The sequence below is a fragment of the Pseudophryne corroboree genome, chromosome 6 (genome assembly GCF_028390025.1).
Source record: "Pseudophryne corroboree isolate aPseCor3 chromosome 6, aPseCor3.hap2, whole genome shotgun sequence".
Classification (NCBI taxonomy): Eukaryota; Metazoa; Chordata; class Amphibia; order Anura; family Myobatrachidae; genus Pseudophryne; species Pseudophryne corroboree.
In genome coordinates this window covers 243,325,566-243,340,045 of record NC_086449.1, presented here as the reverse complement: position 1 = coordinate 243,340,045, position 14,480 = coordinate 243,325,566, and positions in this window count along the sequence as shown.

Here is a 14,480-nt window from a genome sequence, read left to right as displayed (position 1 = left end):
AGTGGATTGGGCTTCTTGGCTACTGGACACCATTAGCTCCAGAGGGACCGATCACAGGCCCAGCCTTGGAGCTCGGTCCCAGAGCCGCGCCGCCGGCCCCCTTACAGAGCCAGAAGCAAGAAGAGTCCGGCAAATCGGCGGCAGAAGACATCCTGTCTTCCACAAGGTAGCGCACAGCACTGCAGCTGTGCGCCATTGCTTCTCAGCACACTTCACACTCCGGTCACTGAGGGTGCAGGGCGCTGGGGGGGGCGCCCTGAGCAGCAATAGAAACACCTTGGCTGGCTAAAAATACATCACATATAGCTCCTGGGCTATATGGATGAATTTTAACCCCTGCCAGATTTTCACAAAAAGCGGGAGAAAGGCCGCCGAGAAGGGGGCGGAGCCTATCTCCTCAGCACACAGGCGCCATTTTCCCTCACAGCTCCGCTGGAAGGACGTCTCCCTGACTCTCCCCTGCAGTCCTGCACTACAGAAACGGTAAAAAAGAGAGGGGGGCACTAATTGGCGGGATATTAACAATACAGCAGCTATAAGGGAGAAACACTTATATAAGGTTGTCCCTATATCTATATATAGCGCTCTGGTGTGTGCTGGCATACTCTCCCTCTGTCTCCCCAAAGGGCTAGTGGGGTCCTGTCCTCTATCAGAGCATTCCCTGTGCGTGTGCTGTGTGTCGGTACGTTTGTGACGACATGTATGAGGAGGAAAATGATGTGGAGGCGGGGCAATTGCCTATAATAGAGATGTCACCCCCTAAGGAGTCGACACCTGAGTGGATGGCTTTATGGAAGGATTTACGTGACAGTGTCAGCTCCTTACAAAAGACGGTTGATGACATGAGACAGCCGACTAATCAGCTAGTCCCTGTCCAGGCGTCTCAGAAACCATCAAGGGCTCTAAAAAGGCCGTTACCTCAGGTGGTGGATACTGACGTCGACACGGATACTGACTCCAGTGTCGACGGTGAGGAGACAAACGTGACTTCCAGTAGGGCCACACGTTACATGATCACGGCAATGAGAGAGGTGTTAAACATTTCTGATACTGCAAGTACCACTAAAAAGGGTATTATGTGGGGTGTGAAAAAACTACCTGTAGTTTTTCCTGAATCAGACGAATTAAATGAGGTGTGTGATGAAGCGTGGGTTTCCCCCGATAAAAAACTGATAATTCCTAAAAAGTTATTGGCATTATACCCTTTCCCGCCAGAGGTTAGGGCGCGTTGGGAAACACCCCCTAGAGTGGATAAAGCGCTCACACGCTTATCAAAACAAGTGGCGTTACCGTCTCCGGATACGGCTGCCCTCAAGGAACCAGGTGACAGAAAACTGGAAAATATCCTAAAAAGTATATACACACATACTGGTGTTATACTGCGACCAGCAATCGCCTCAGCCTGGATGTGCAGCGCTGGGGTAGCTTGGTCGGATTCCCTGACTGAAAATATTGATACCCTGGATAGGGACAGTATATTGTTGACTATAGAGCATTTAAAAGATGCATTTCTATATATGCGAGATGCACAGAGGGATATTTCCACTCTGGCTTCAAGAGTGAGTGCGCTGTCCATTTCTGCCAGAAGAGGATTATGGACGCGACAGTGGTCAGGTGATGCGGACTCTAAACGGCATATGGAAATATTGCCTTATAAAGGGGAGGAGTTATTTGGGGTCGGTCTATCGGACCTGGTGGCCACGGCAACTGCTGGGAAATCCACATTTTTACCCCAGGTAGCCTCTCAACATAAAAAGACGCCGTCTTATCCGGCTCAGTCCTTTCGTCCCCATAAGGGCAAGCGGGCAAAAGGTTCCTCTTTTCTGCCCCGGGGCAGAGGAAGGGGAAAAAGACTGCAACAGACAGCCACTTCCCAGGAACAAAAGCCCTCCCCCGCTTCTGCCAAGTCCTCAGCATGACGCTGGGGCCTTACAAGCGGACTCAGGCACGGTGGGGGCCCGTCTCAAGAATTTCAGCGCGCAGTGGGCTCACTCGCAGGTGGACCCCTGGATCCTGCAAGTAGTATCTCAGGGGTACAAATTGGAGTTCGAGACGTCTCCCCCTCGCCGGTTCCTGAAGTCTGCTTTACCAACGTCTCCCTCCGACAGGGAGGCAGTTCACAAGCTGTATTCCCAGCAGGTGATAATCAAGGTACCCCTCCTGCAACAAGGGAAGGGGTATTATTCCACGCTGTTTGTGGTACCGAAGCCGGACGGCTCATTGAGACCAATTTTAAATCTGAAGTCTTTGAACACTTACATACAGAGGTTCAAATTCAAGATGGAGTCACTCAGGGCGGTGATCGCGAACCTGGAAGAGGGGGACTATATGGTGTCTCTGGACATCAAAGATGCCTACCTCCATGTCCCCATTTACCCTTCTCATCAAGGGTACCTCAGGTTTGTGGTAGAAAACTGTCACTATCAGTTTCAGACGCTGCCGTTTGGATTATCCACGGCACCTCGGGTCTTTACCAAGGTAATGGCCGAAATGATGATTCTTCTTCGAAGAAAAGGCGTTTTAATTATCCCTTACTTGGACGATCTCCTGATAAGAGCAAGATCCAGAGAACAGTTAGTAGTCGGAGTAGCCCTATCTCAAGTAGTGCTACGGCAGCACGGCTGGATTCTAAATATCCCAAAATCGCAGCTGATTCCGACAACACGTCTTCTGTTCCTAGGGATGATTCTGGACACAGTCCAGAAAAAGGTGTTCCTTCCGGAAGAAAAAGCCAGGGAGTTATCCGACCTAGTCAGAAACCTCCTGAAACCAGGGCAAGTCTCAGTGCATCAATGCACAAGAGTCCTGGGAAAGATGGTAGCTTCATACGAAGCGATTCCATTCGGCAGATTCCACGCAAGAACGTTCCAGTGGGATCTGCTGGACAAATGGTCCGGATCGCATCTTCAGATGCATCAGCGGATAACCCTGTCCCCAAAGACAAGGGTGTCTCTTCTGTGGTGGTTGCAGAGTGCTCATCTTCTAGAGGGCCGCAGATTCGGCATTCAGGACTGGGTCCTGGTGACCACGGATGCCAGCCTGAGAGGCTGGGGAGCAGTCACACAGGGAAGAAATTTCCAGGGCTGGTGGTCAAGCCTGGAGACATCACTTCACATAAATATCCTGGAGCTAAGGGCCATCTACAATGCTCTAAGCCTAGCAAGACCTCTGCTTCAAGGTCAGCCGGTGCTGATCCAGTTGGACAACATCACGGCAGTCGCCCACGTAAACAGACAGGGCGGCACAAGAAGCAGGAGGGCAATGACAGAAGTTGCAAGGATTCTTCGCTGGGCGGAAAATCATGTGATAGCACTGTCAGCAGTGTTCATTCCGGGAGTGGACAACTGGGAAGCAGACTTCCTCAGCAGGCACGACCTCCACCCGGGAGAGTGGGGACTTCACCCAGAAGTTTTCCACATGATTGTGAACCGTTGGGAAAAACCAAAGGTGGACATGATGGCGTCACGCCTCAACAAAAAACTAGACAGGTATTGCGCCAGGTCACGGGACCCTCAGGCAATAGCTGTGGACGCTCTGGTAACACCGTGGGTGTACCAGTCAGTGTATGTGTTCCCTCCTCTGCCTCTCATACCCAAGGTACTGAGAATCATAAGAAGGAGAGGAGTAAGGACTATACTCGTGGCTCCGGATTGGCCAAGAAGGATTTGGTACCCGGAACTTCAAGAGATGCTCACGGAGGACCCGTGGCCTCTACCTCTACGAAGGAACCTGCTCCAGCAGGGACCCTGTCTGTTCCAAGACTTACCGCGGCTGCGTTTGACGGCATGGCGGTTGAACGCTGGATCCTGAAGGAAAAAGGCATTCCGGATGAAGTCATCCCTACCCTGATCAAAGCCAGGAAGGATGTAACCGTGCAGCATTATCACCGTATTTGGCGTAAATATGTTGCGTGGTGCGAGGCCAGGAAGGCCCCTACAGAGGAATTTCAACTGGGTCGTTTCCTGCATTTCCTGCAAACAGTCCTGGCTATGGGCCTAAAATTAGGGTCCATTAAGGTTCAAATTTCGGCCCTGTCGATCTTCTTCCAAAAAGAACTGGCTTCAGTTCCTGAAGTTCAGACGTTTGTCAAAGGGGTGCTGCATATACAGCCTCCTTTTGTGCCTCCAGTGGCACCTTGGGATCTCAATGTGGTTTTGGGGTTCCTAAAATCACATTGGTGTGAACCACTCACCACTGTGGACTTAAAATATCTCACATGGAAAGTGGTAATGCTATTGGCCCTGGCTTCAGCCAGGCGCGTGTCAAAATTGGCGGCTTTATCCTATAAAAGCCCTTACCTAATTTTTCATACGGATAGGGCAGAATTGAGGACTCGTCCTCAATTTCTCCCTAAGGTGGTTTCAGCGTTTCACCTGAACCAGCCTATTGTGGTACCTGTGGCTACTAGGGACTTGGAGGACTCCAAGTTGCTGGACGTAGTCAGGGCCCTGAAAATATACGTTTCCAGGACGGCTGGAGTCAGAAAATCTGACTCGCTGTTTATTCTGTATGCACCCAACAAGCTGGGTGCTCCTGCTTCTAAGCAGACTATTGCTCATTGGATTTGTAGTACAATTCAGCTTGCGCATTCTGTGGCAGGCCTGCCACAGCCAAAATCTGTAAAAGCCCATTCCACACGGAAAGTGGGCTCATCTTGGGCGGCCGCCCGAGGGGTCTCGGCTTTACAACTTTGCCGAGCAGCTACTTGGTCAGGGGCAAACACGTTTGCTAAATTCTACAAATTTGATACCCTGGCTGAGGAGGACCTGGAGTTCTCTCATTCGGTGCTGCAGAGTCATCCGCACTCTCCCGCCCGTTTGGGAGCTTTGGTATAATCCCCATGGTCCTTACGGAGTTCCCAGCATCCACTAGGACGTCAGAGAAAATAAGAATTTACTTAGCGATAATTCTATTTCTCATAGTCCGTAGTGGATGCTGGGCGCCCATCCTAAGTGCGGATTGTCTGCAATACTTGTACATAGTTATTGTTAACTAAATCGGGTTATTGTTGTAGTGAGCCATCTTTTCTAGAGGCTCCTTTGTTTATCATACTGTTAACTGGGTTCAGATCACAAGTTATACGGTGTGATTGGTGTGGCTGGTATGAGTCTTACCCGGGATTCAAAATCCTTCCTTATTGTGTACGCTCGTCCGGGCACAGTATCCTAACTGAGGCTTGGAGGAGGGTCATAGGGGAAGGAGCCAGTGCACACCAGGTAGTACTAAAGCTTTCTATTTGTGCCCAGTCTCCTGCGGAGCCGCTATTCCCCATGGTCCTTACGGAGTTCCCAGCATCCACTACGGACTATGAGAAATAGAATTATCGGTAAGTAAATTCTTATTTTTTGTTCGCCCAATTACTTGTATTCGGCAGAAGCACATAGGATCTGCAAAAAGCCGCGGACGTGTTTTCGCAGCAGTGATTGCAGGAAAAAAATGCTTACTTATAAGGGATTTGCTTTCTCCTGCCTGAGGCAAAACCAAAATACCTGAAAAAGTGCCAACATTGGAGCTAATATGATAGCCTGGGCAAGTCCGTTAACCGCAGTAAATTAGCACGGCTAATGTGTACTGCCCTAAAGCTAAGTACGTAGACCGCTTAGGGGCCAAGGTACTAAGCCTTGGAGAGAGATGAAATGAAAGGCTGGTATTTTATGTCCGATCGGTTCCTAACTGCCTTGTTACAGGCTGGGTTTGAAAAATAGCAGGTGCTGGTACATAGGGGGTAATTCAGAGTTGTTTGGAGCAGCAAATGTGTTAGCAGTTGGGCAAAACCATGGTGGTCATTCCGAGTTGTTCGATCTGTAAATTTTGTCGCATCGCAGCGATTTTCCGCTTACTGCGCATGCGCAATGTCCGCACTGCGACTGTGCCAAGTAAATTTGCTATGCAGTTAGGTATTTTACTCACGGTTTTTTCGTCGTTCTGGTGATCGTAATGTGATTGACAGGAAGTGGGTGTTTCTGGGCGGAAACAGGCCGTTTTATGGGCGTGTGGGAAAAAACGCTACCGTTTCAGGGAAAAACGCGGGAGTGGCTGGAAAAACGGAGGAGTGTCTGGGCGAACGCTGGGTGTGTTTGTGACGTCAAACCAGGAACGACAAGCACTGAACTGATCGCACTGGAAGAGTAAGTCTCGAGCTACTCAGAAACTGCACAGAGATGTCTTTTCGCAATATTGCGAATCTTTCGTTCGCAATTTTAAGAAGCTAAGATTCACTCCCAGTAGGCGGCGGCTTAGCGTGTGTAAAGCTGCTAAAAGCAGCTTGCGAGCGAACAACTCGGAATGAGGGCCCATGTGCACTGCAGGTGTTGCAGATATAACATTTACAGAGAGAGTTAGATTTGGGTGGGTTACTTTATTTCTGTGCAGGGTAAATACTGGCTGCTTTATTTTTACACTGCAATTTAGATTGCAGATTGAACTCACCCCACCCAAATCTAACTCTCTCTGCACATGTTATATCTGCCTCCCCTGCAGTGCACATGGCTTTGCCCAACTGCTAACAAATTTGCTGCTGCGATCAACTCTGAATTAGGCCCATAGATCCTATAGTATTTTACGGTTGGGTGGTAGTGACCACTAGATACAAGTATAATTACTTTAAGTTTATACCCAAACTTTCAATTGAATCATTGGTGATACATGAGCTCTAGGACACTCATTACAGGTTATGTAAAGGAAAAAAAAAGGAGGAAAGAACTCTACTTTTTGTTGGGGCATGCTTTTCAGTTAATTTAATACATAACTTTTATTTGGGGGAAAAAATAAAATTGCTGTATATATTTTCTGTACTATATACAAACACAAATGGACATATAAGTGATGAGCGCAATAAAAAAATTGGTCTGAGTAGCAAACGAGATACAGGTAGCAATAATATCAGTAAGAGCCATAATACATTCCGTGCATATTACGAAGAATGTATGTAACAGATGAATTGACACTAAAATGGGAATAATGAGCTCAGTTAAAATGGTATGAGTAGCAGGTGAAATATAGGTACAGCAACTATGATATCAGAAGTAATAATACTCCATCTTCCGCATAACAGTCCTAGTATTTGACACCATGACTAAAAGTAGCACAGTTAAACACTGTGGATAACAAGAAGATACATTTTGGCAATTTGCTGAGAATTGTAGTTGCTTATCCTTAATCTGCCTTTCTCTTACGTCCTAGAGGATGCTGGGGACTCCGTAAGGACCATGGGGTATAGACGGACTCTGCAGGAGACATGGGCACTATAAAGAACTTTAGAATGGGTGTGCACTGGCTCCTCCTTCTATGCCCCTCCTCCAGACCTCAGTTAGATCCTGTGCCCAGAGGAGATTGGGTGCATTCCAGGGGAGCTCTCCTGAGTTTCTCTGATAAAAAAGAAAACCTAACAAAATTCTTTTATTCAGGGAGCCCTGCTGGCAACAGGCTCCCTGCGTCGTGGGACTGAGGTGAGAGAAGCAGACCTACTTAAGTGATAGGCTCTGCTTCTTAGGCTACTGGACACCATTAGCTCCAGAGGGATCGGAACGCATGTCTCACCCTAGCCGTTCGTCCCAGAGCCGCGCAGCCGTCCTCCTTGCAGAGCCGGAAGATAGAAGCCGGGTGAGTATTAGAAGACAGAAGACATCACAGGCGGCAGAAGACTTCAGATCTTCACTGAGGTAACACTGCGCGCCATTGCTCCCACACACAAACACACACTGAGGCACGGATGGGTGCAGGGCGCCCTGGGCAGCAATATAAAACCTCTAGGCTGGCATTTTAGTATATATGGGCTGCGGAGACAATATATATACAAATCCCCCGCCAGTATTGTATTTTTGAGCAGGACCGAAGACTGCCGCTGAGGGGGCGGAGCTTGATTCCACAGCACTGACCAGCACCATTTTCTCCACAGTACACTGCAGAGGAGCTGGCTCCCCGGACTCTCCCCTGCTGAACACGGTGACAGAGGGCTTAAAAAGAGGGGGGGGGGCACTTAATTTGGCAGTGAGTGTATATTGAATAATATTAACGCACTGTGCGTCTGGGAAATTGTTTTCCAGGGTCATTTGGCTCTGGGTGTGTGCTGGCATACTCTCTCTCTGTCTCTCCAAAGGGCCTTATTGGGGGACTATCTCCAGATTAGATATTTCCCTGAGTGTGTGGGGGGTGTCAGTACGCGTGTGTCGGCATGTCTGACGCAGAAGGCTCTTCTAGGGAGGAGGTAGAGCAAATGAGTGTGGTGTCTCCGTCGGCTTTACTGTGGATCTGTCCCCTTTAGCCCAGTGGGGGGGTGTCGGTACACGTGTGTCGACATGGCAGAAACTGAATGCTCTTCCTAGGAGAAGGTGCGTATGGGAGCTGAACAGAATGAAGGAGTGACTCCGTCGGCACCGCCGACTGCTGATTGGTTTGAGATGTGGAGTGTGTTAAATAACTGTGTGGCTTTATTACATAAGAGGTTAGACAAATCTGAGTCTCAGAACCAAGCATGGAGACAATCCATGGGTGACGTGGTGCCGCACACTCAGACCCCCTCAGGGTCCCAAAAACGTTCATTTACCCAGGTAGCAGACACTGATACCGACACGTATTCCGACTCCAGTGTTGACTATAATGATGCAAAGTTGCATCCTAAAGTGGCTAAGAGTATTCAATACATGATAGTGGCTATAAAAGACGTGTTACATATTACGGAAGACCCCGCTGTCCCTGAGACGAGGGTCAGTATGTTTAAGGGGAAGAAACCGGAGGTAACGTTTCCGCCCTCTCATGAACTGAATGCCCTTTTTGAAAAAGCCTGGGAAACGCCAGACAAGAGGTGGCACATTCCCAGGAGGATTGCTATGGCATACCCGTTTCCTTCTCAGGATAGGGTTGGGTGGGAGGCGACACCCACGGTAGACAAAGCTCTAGCACGATTGTCCAAGAAGGTAGCACTACTGTCTCCTGAAATGGCGACCCTTAAGGATCCTGCTGATCGTAGGCAGGACACTACCTTGAAATCTATTTATGTCACGACAGGTACGCTGCTCAGGTCGGCTGTGGCTTCGGCGTGGGTGAGTAACGCGATTGAAAAGTGGGCAGATAACTTGTTATCGGACATAGACACCCTGGATCGGGATAGCGTGCTTTTGACACTGGGTCATATCAGGGATACTGCAGTCTATCTAAAGGAGACGGTTAGAGATATTGGCCTTTTGGGATCAAGAGCCATTGCCATGGCAGTCTCGGCCAGGAGGGCGTTGTGGACTCATCAATGGAATGGTGATGCTGATTCTAAGAAGGCTATGGAGGCTCTGCCCTATAAGGGTGGAGTTTTGTTTGGTGAAAGCCTCGCGGACCTGGTTTCTACAGCTACCGCGGGTAAGTGCTCTTTTCTGCCTTTTGTTCCTCCACAGCAAAAGAAAACGCCTCCATATCAGATGCAGTCCTTTCGGTCGCAGAAATTCCGGAAAAGACGTGGGTCATCCTTCCTTGCGGCGAGAGGTAAGGGAAGAGGAAAAAGATCACCGGCTGTGGCAAGCTCCCAGGAGCAGAAGTCCTCCCCGGCTTCTGCCAAATCCACCGCATGACGCTGGGGCTCCCCTGCGGGAGTCCGCACCTGTGGGGGCGTGTCTTCAGCTCTTCGGTCAGGTCTGGGTTTTCTCGGGCCTGGATCCTTGGGTGCTGGAAATTGTGACCCAAGGATACAAGCTGGAGTTTCAAGACGTGCCCCCACACCAATTTTTCAAATCAGCCTTGCCAGCTTCTCTTCCAGGAAGAGAGGTAGTGTGTACAGAAATACAGAAGCTGTGTCACCAGCGAGTCATTGTCGAGGTATATAGCTGCTGCTGTAGCTCTGCTCTCCCCCGTCTGCCCGCGGCTCTCCCCAATCCCTCCTGTCTCACAGCAGACACTCCGTCTTCCCTGTCCCAGCCGCCGCTCCGTCCCCCCTGTCACACCCGCTATTGCTCCCCATCTCCCCCTCTCTCACAGCCGCGCGCTCACGGCAGCGTCCACCCGGCTCCAGCAAGCGAGGTCTCGCTTGCTGGAGCCGGGTGGACGCTGCTGTGAGCAGCGGCTGTCCTCCAGCACTGCTCACCCCGTCCCCACCTCAGCTCTCTCCGTCCACGCCTCGGCTCTCCCCATCTCCGGCGCTGCTGTCCTCATCTCATTTGACTTTTTTTAAAGTCGAACTGAGATGGTCGAAAAGGCGGCCAAAACCTGTCTGTTTTGGATCCGTTTTCGACACAAGCACATGGATCGGCAGCTATTTCGCCGATCTACGTGGTTTCCGACAAGTCGAATTCATCGACTTGTCGAAAAAAATTGGGTTATATTGAAAAGGTCGAATCACGATTCGACCTTAATAAGTCGAAAACTGCCGTCTTTTCTACAGACGGCAGCTTTCGACTTCAATTGAATATACCGTAACATCTACAGAACTGCCTTTGTAAGATTAAGCTTGGAAGTTTTTTTGCTAAATTGTTCGCTTGGTTTGATCTGGGTAAACCTTTCAGATTGTGAATGATTGATATGTTGGCAATGTGCTTACCATTCAGGATTGTTTTTCCAGTTAATAAGTCACTAGATAAGTTTTCCTTCCTGTGATCACTTTGCAGGTGCATCTTCCCAACCATCCTGAATCACAGGTCCATGTAATAATACATGCTCTGTAACTGGAACAGTTTAATGTGTAACAGCTACACATATTAACTGATATGAAGGGAACAGGTGAGCTAGAAATCTCTATAACCAAAGACAATTAACCAATGCAAAGTTAGGTGTAATGTCAGGTATTTTTAGTTCCTAGACTTGTATAACTTTGTAGTTTATCCTCATGTGACTTTAGTCTTTGGAAGTTGAATCAAAGTGGAAATGTCCTTTATGTCAGGGTTTAATTAGTTCCCCACTCTTCTGACGTTAGATTATTATTATTTTTTTAATTTCTTTTTTATGAAGACTGGTGTTCTAGATTACAAGAAAGCAAAAATTCTATTACCATTGGTTTTTATTACTTCTTAAATCAAGAGAAAGAGATCACAACTTTTATATTAAACAGTATACCTCAACCTCATAGGGCTCTTAATGCTTTATCAATCTGGGAGAAGGGTAAATAGGAGATGCTTTTTAACATCAGGGATGGCGATTACGAATTTGTACATTACAAGTATCATTTCGGCTATGTTGTTATTGTTTATTTAGACTTTTTTTTAATATACCTGTTGCAGTCTTTGCCTGTTCCCTCTTAAGCATCTATCCATGGGTTTAATTGCTGGCCACCACCACTCCAGTGGGTTAGAGAAAGGCTGTGACTTTGCGGATGGTAAAATGCACCAGTGAAATGTATTTGGAGAAAGGGGAATGACTCCGCACCAGTCAAAGTTAAATACAAATGATAAAATGAAACCAGCATTCACACATTGTTTGCCTGATTGCTAATAAATTCAAGTTGCTGGTGGTGCACCAAAAGTCAGTATGGTTTGAAGGTACAACACAAAAAAAAAGAAAGAAGACTCTTGGTTGGTGCACTCTTAGGAAAAAGACATATGTCAATATGTATATATGAAGAGAGATAAAATGTAACTTTTATTAGTACAATTAGAATATAGTCCCTCAAAAAGAAGAAGAAAAAAAAAACCCATCACCAGAGAAAAAATGTGTAATTTTTTCCATACCATGGCTAAGTACAGTATACAGTAGTATGTGTTCCTTAAAAATGTAGGTATTCTGTAAATTATTTTGCAATACATGATATAATAAAATCAGTGAAAGAGGTACACAGCTTATGTAAATTGGTGGGTATTGATTTATCATTTGCAAAAGCTTACTATCTGCAGACCAACTCTCAGACATAAATCTTGTGAATTGTCATTCATACTGTATGAATTCATTGTGTGAATTGTCATTATTCTTATTTTATTGGACTAAATTCATAGCAAAGTACCTTTTTGTTGTTGTATTGTACCTTTCATAAACACCCTAGATCTGCCTCTATTTCTTTTGTTTCTTGTGAACTTCAAGAATTTGTATCCATAGTCCTTATATACTGTACCATGCATTTGAGAAAGATTAAACTTTCATTCTAAAGCTTTCTGTCTCCAGACTTCTAAAATTTAGATGGGGGAACCATGTTTGGCTTTCTACAGAACACATTAATCTCCGTCTAATTTCTATAAAACTGGGTCCAAAGTACATTGGACTTAACAAAATCTTTAAACTAACCAACTAGAAAACAAATGATAAGTCTCAGAACCCCTCCACCCGCTTCCAACTTTCAGGATCATAAACATAATCCCCAGCTCATTCCTCAAACCAGCTCTCGTCACATGAACCACTTTAAGATTTACTACATGTCTTTGTATAAAGAGATATAAAAAAGATTCTTTATTCTCATATATTTTTACAGAAAATAGATGATGGATGGCCACCAGATATACTCATGCAGACCATCTCCAGATCCTCTTTAATGAAGTCTTGACAAACCATCTGCTACTGTAAAGTCACTGGCTAAATGTTATATGCTGAGCCCTACTTTATGCAGGTCTAAAAGTATGGCACTCCATAAATAAAAATACACTTATTTACTGATCCAGACTGAGTAACTGCAACGGTATCACTGGCAGCCGCATATTGAGGTGTGTAGACGTGTGCGACATAACACTTGATGGATTCTGGATAAATGTGACTATTACTGAAAAACATGCATGCAGCAAAAGGTGCAAATGCCGTGATATGTGTTTCCAGAAGGCCATTCCTCATGACCTGTCTCTCGTCAACGGCCATGTCATTCTACATCCCCGTTTTAAAAGAACACATAACAGTATAACAAAATGAAAGAGTAATGACAAGGGAGTGTTGAAGAAAGGAGTATAATAAACAGCAAAATGTACAGTAATAAGTCAGAAAGTCTTAAAATCTTGTATTAGTCTTATGCACCCTCCAAGAACTAACAAGGACAGCTGGTGTTTGACAATTCCTCATCCATGATTCCACCTGTAGGTTCCACTAGACAGAAAGATGCCTCACAGTCTTAATGTGTGGTGTTCATGTGTCTCTGCCAATGACATACAGTGCATCCGGAAAGTATTCACAGCGCTTCCTTTTTCCACATTTTGTTATGTTACAGCCTTATTCCAAAATGGAATAAACTAATTTTTTTCCCTCAAAATTCTACACACAATACCCCATAACGACAACGTGAATTTTTTTTTTTTAGATTTTTGCTAATTTATTAAAATTAAAAAAAACGAAGAAATCACATGTACATAAGTATTCACATCCTTTGCCTTGAAGCTCAAAATTGAGCTCAGGTGCTTTCTGTTTCCACTGATCAACCTTGATATGTTCCTACAGCTTAATTGGAGTCCACCTGTGGTAAATTCAGTTGATTGGACAGGATTTGGAAAGGCACACACCTGTCTGTATAAGGTCCCACACTTGACAGTGCACGTCTGAGCACAAACCAAGCATGAAATCAAAGGAATTGTCTGTAGACCTCCGAGACAGGATTGTCTCGAGGCACAAATCTGGGGAAGGGTACAGAAAAATATCTGCTGTTTTGAAGGTCCCAATGAGCACAGTGGCCTCCATCATCCGTAAATGAAAGAAGTTCTGAACCACCAAGAGCTGGCGAGCCGCCTAAACTGAGCAATCGGGGGAGAAGGGCCCTAGCCAGGGAGGTGACCACGAACCCGATGGTCACTCTGTCAGAGCTACAGCATTCCTCTGTGGAGAGAGAAGAACCTTCCAGAAGGAGAACCATCTCTGCAGCAATCCACCAATCAGGCCTGTATGGTAGAGTGGCCAGACGGAAGCCACTCCTTAGTAAAAAGCACATAGCAGCCCACCTGGAGTTCGCCAAAATGCACCCGAAAGGACTTTCAGACCATGAGAAACAAAATTCTCTGGTCTGACGAGGCAAAGATTGAACTCTTTGGCGTGAATGCCAAGCATCATGTTTGGAGGAAACCAGGCACCGCTCATCACCAGGCCAATACCATCCCTACAGTGAAGCATGGTGGTGACAGCATCATGCAGTGGGGATGTTTTTCAGCGGCAGGAACTGGGAGACTAGTCAGGATAGAGGGAAAGATGAATGCAGCAATGTACAGAGACATCCTGGATGAATACCTGCTCCAGAGCGCTCTTGACCTCAGACTGGGGAGACCGTTCATCTTTCAGCAGGGCAATGACTCTAAACACACAGCCAAGATATCAAAGGAGTGGCTTCAGGACAACTCTGTGAATGTCCTTGAGTGGCCCAGCCTGAGCCCAGACTTGAATCTGATTGAACATCTCTGGAGAGATCTGAAAATGGCTGTGCACCGATGCTTCCCATCCAACCTGATGGAGCTTGAGATGTGCTGCAAAGAAGAATGGGCAAAACTGCCCAAAGATAAGTGTGTCAAGCTTGTGGCATCATATTCAAGCAGAATTGAGGCTGTAATTGCTGCCAAAGGTGCATCAACAAAGTATTGAGCAAAGGCTTTGAATACTTATGTAAATGTGATTTT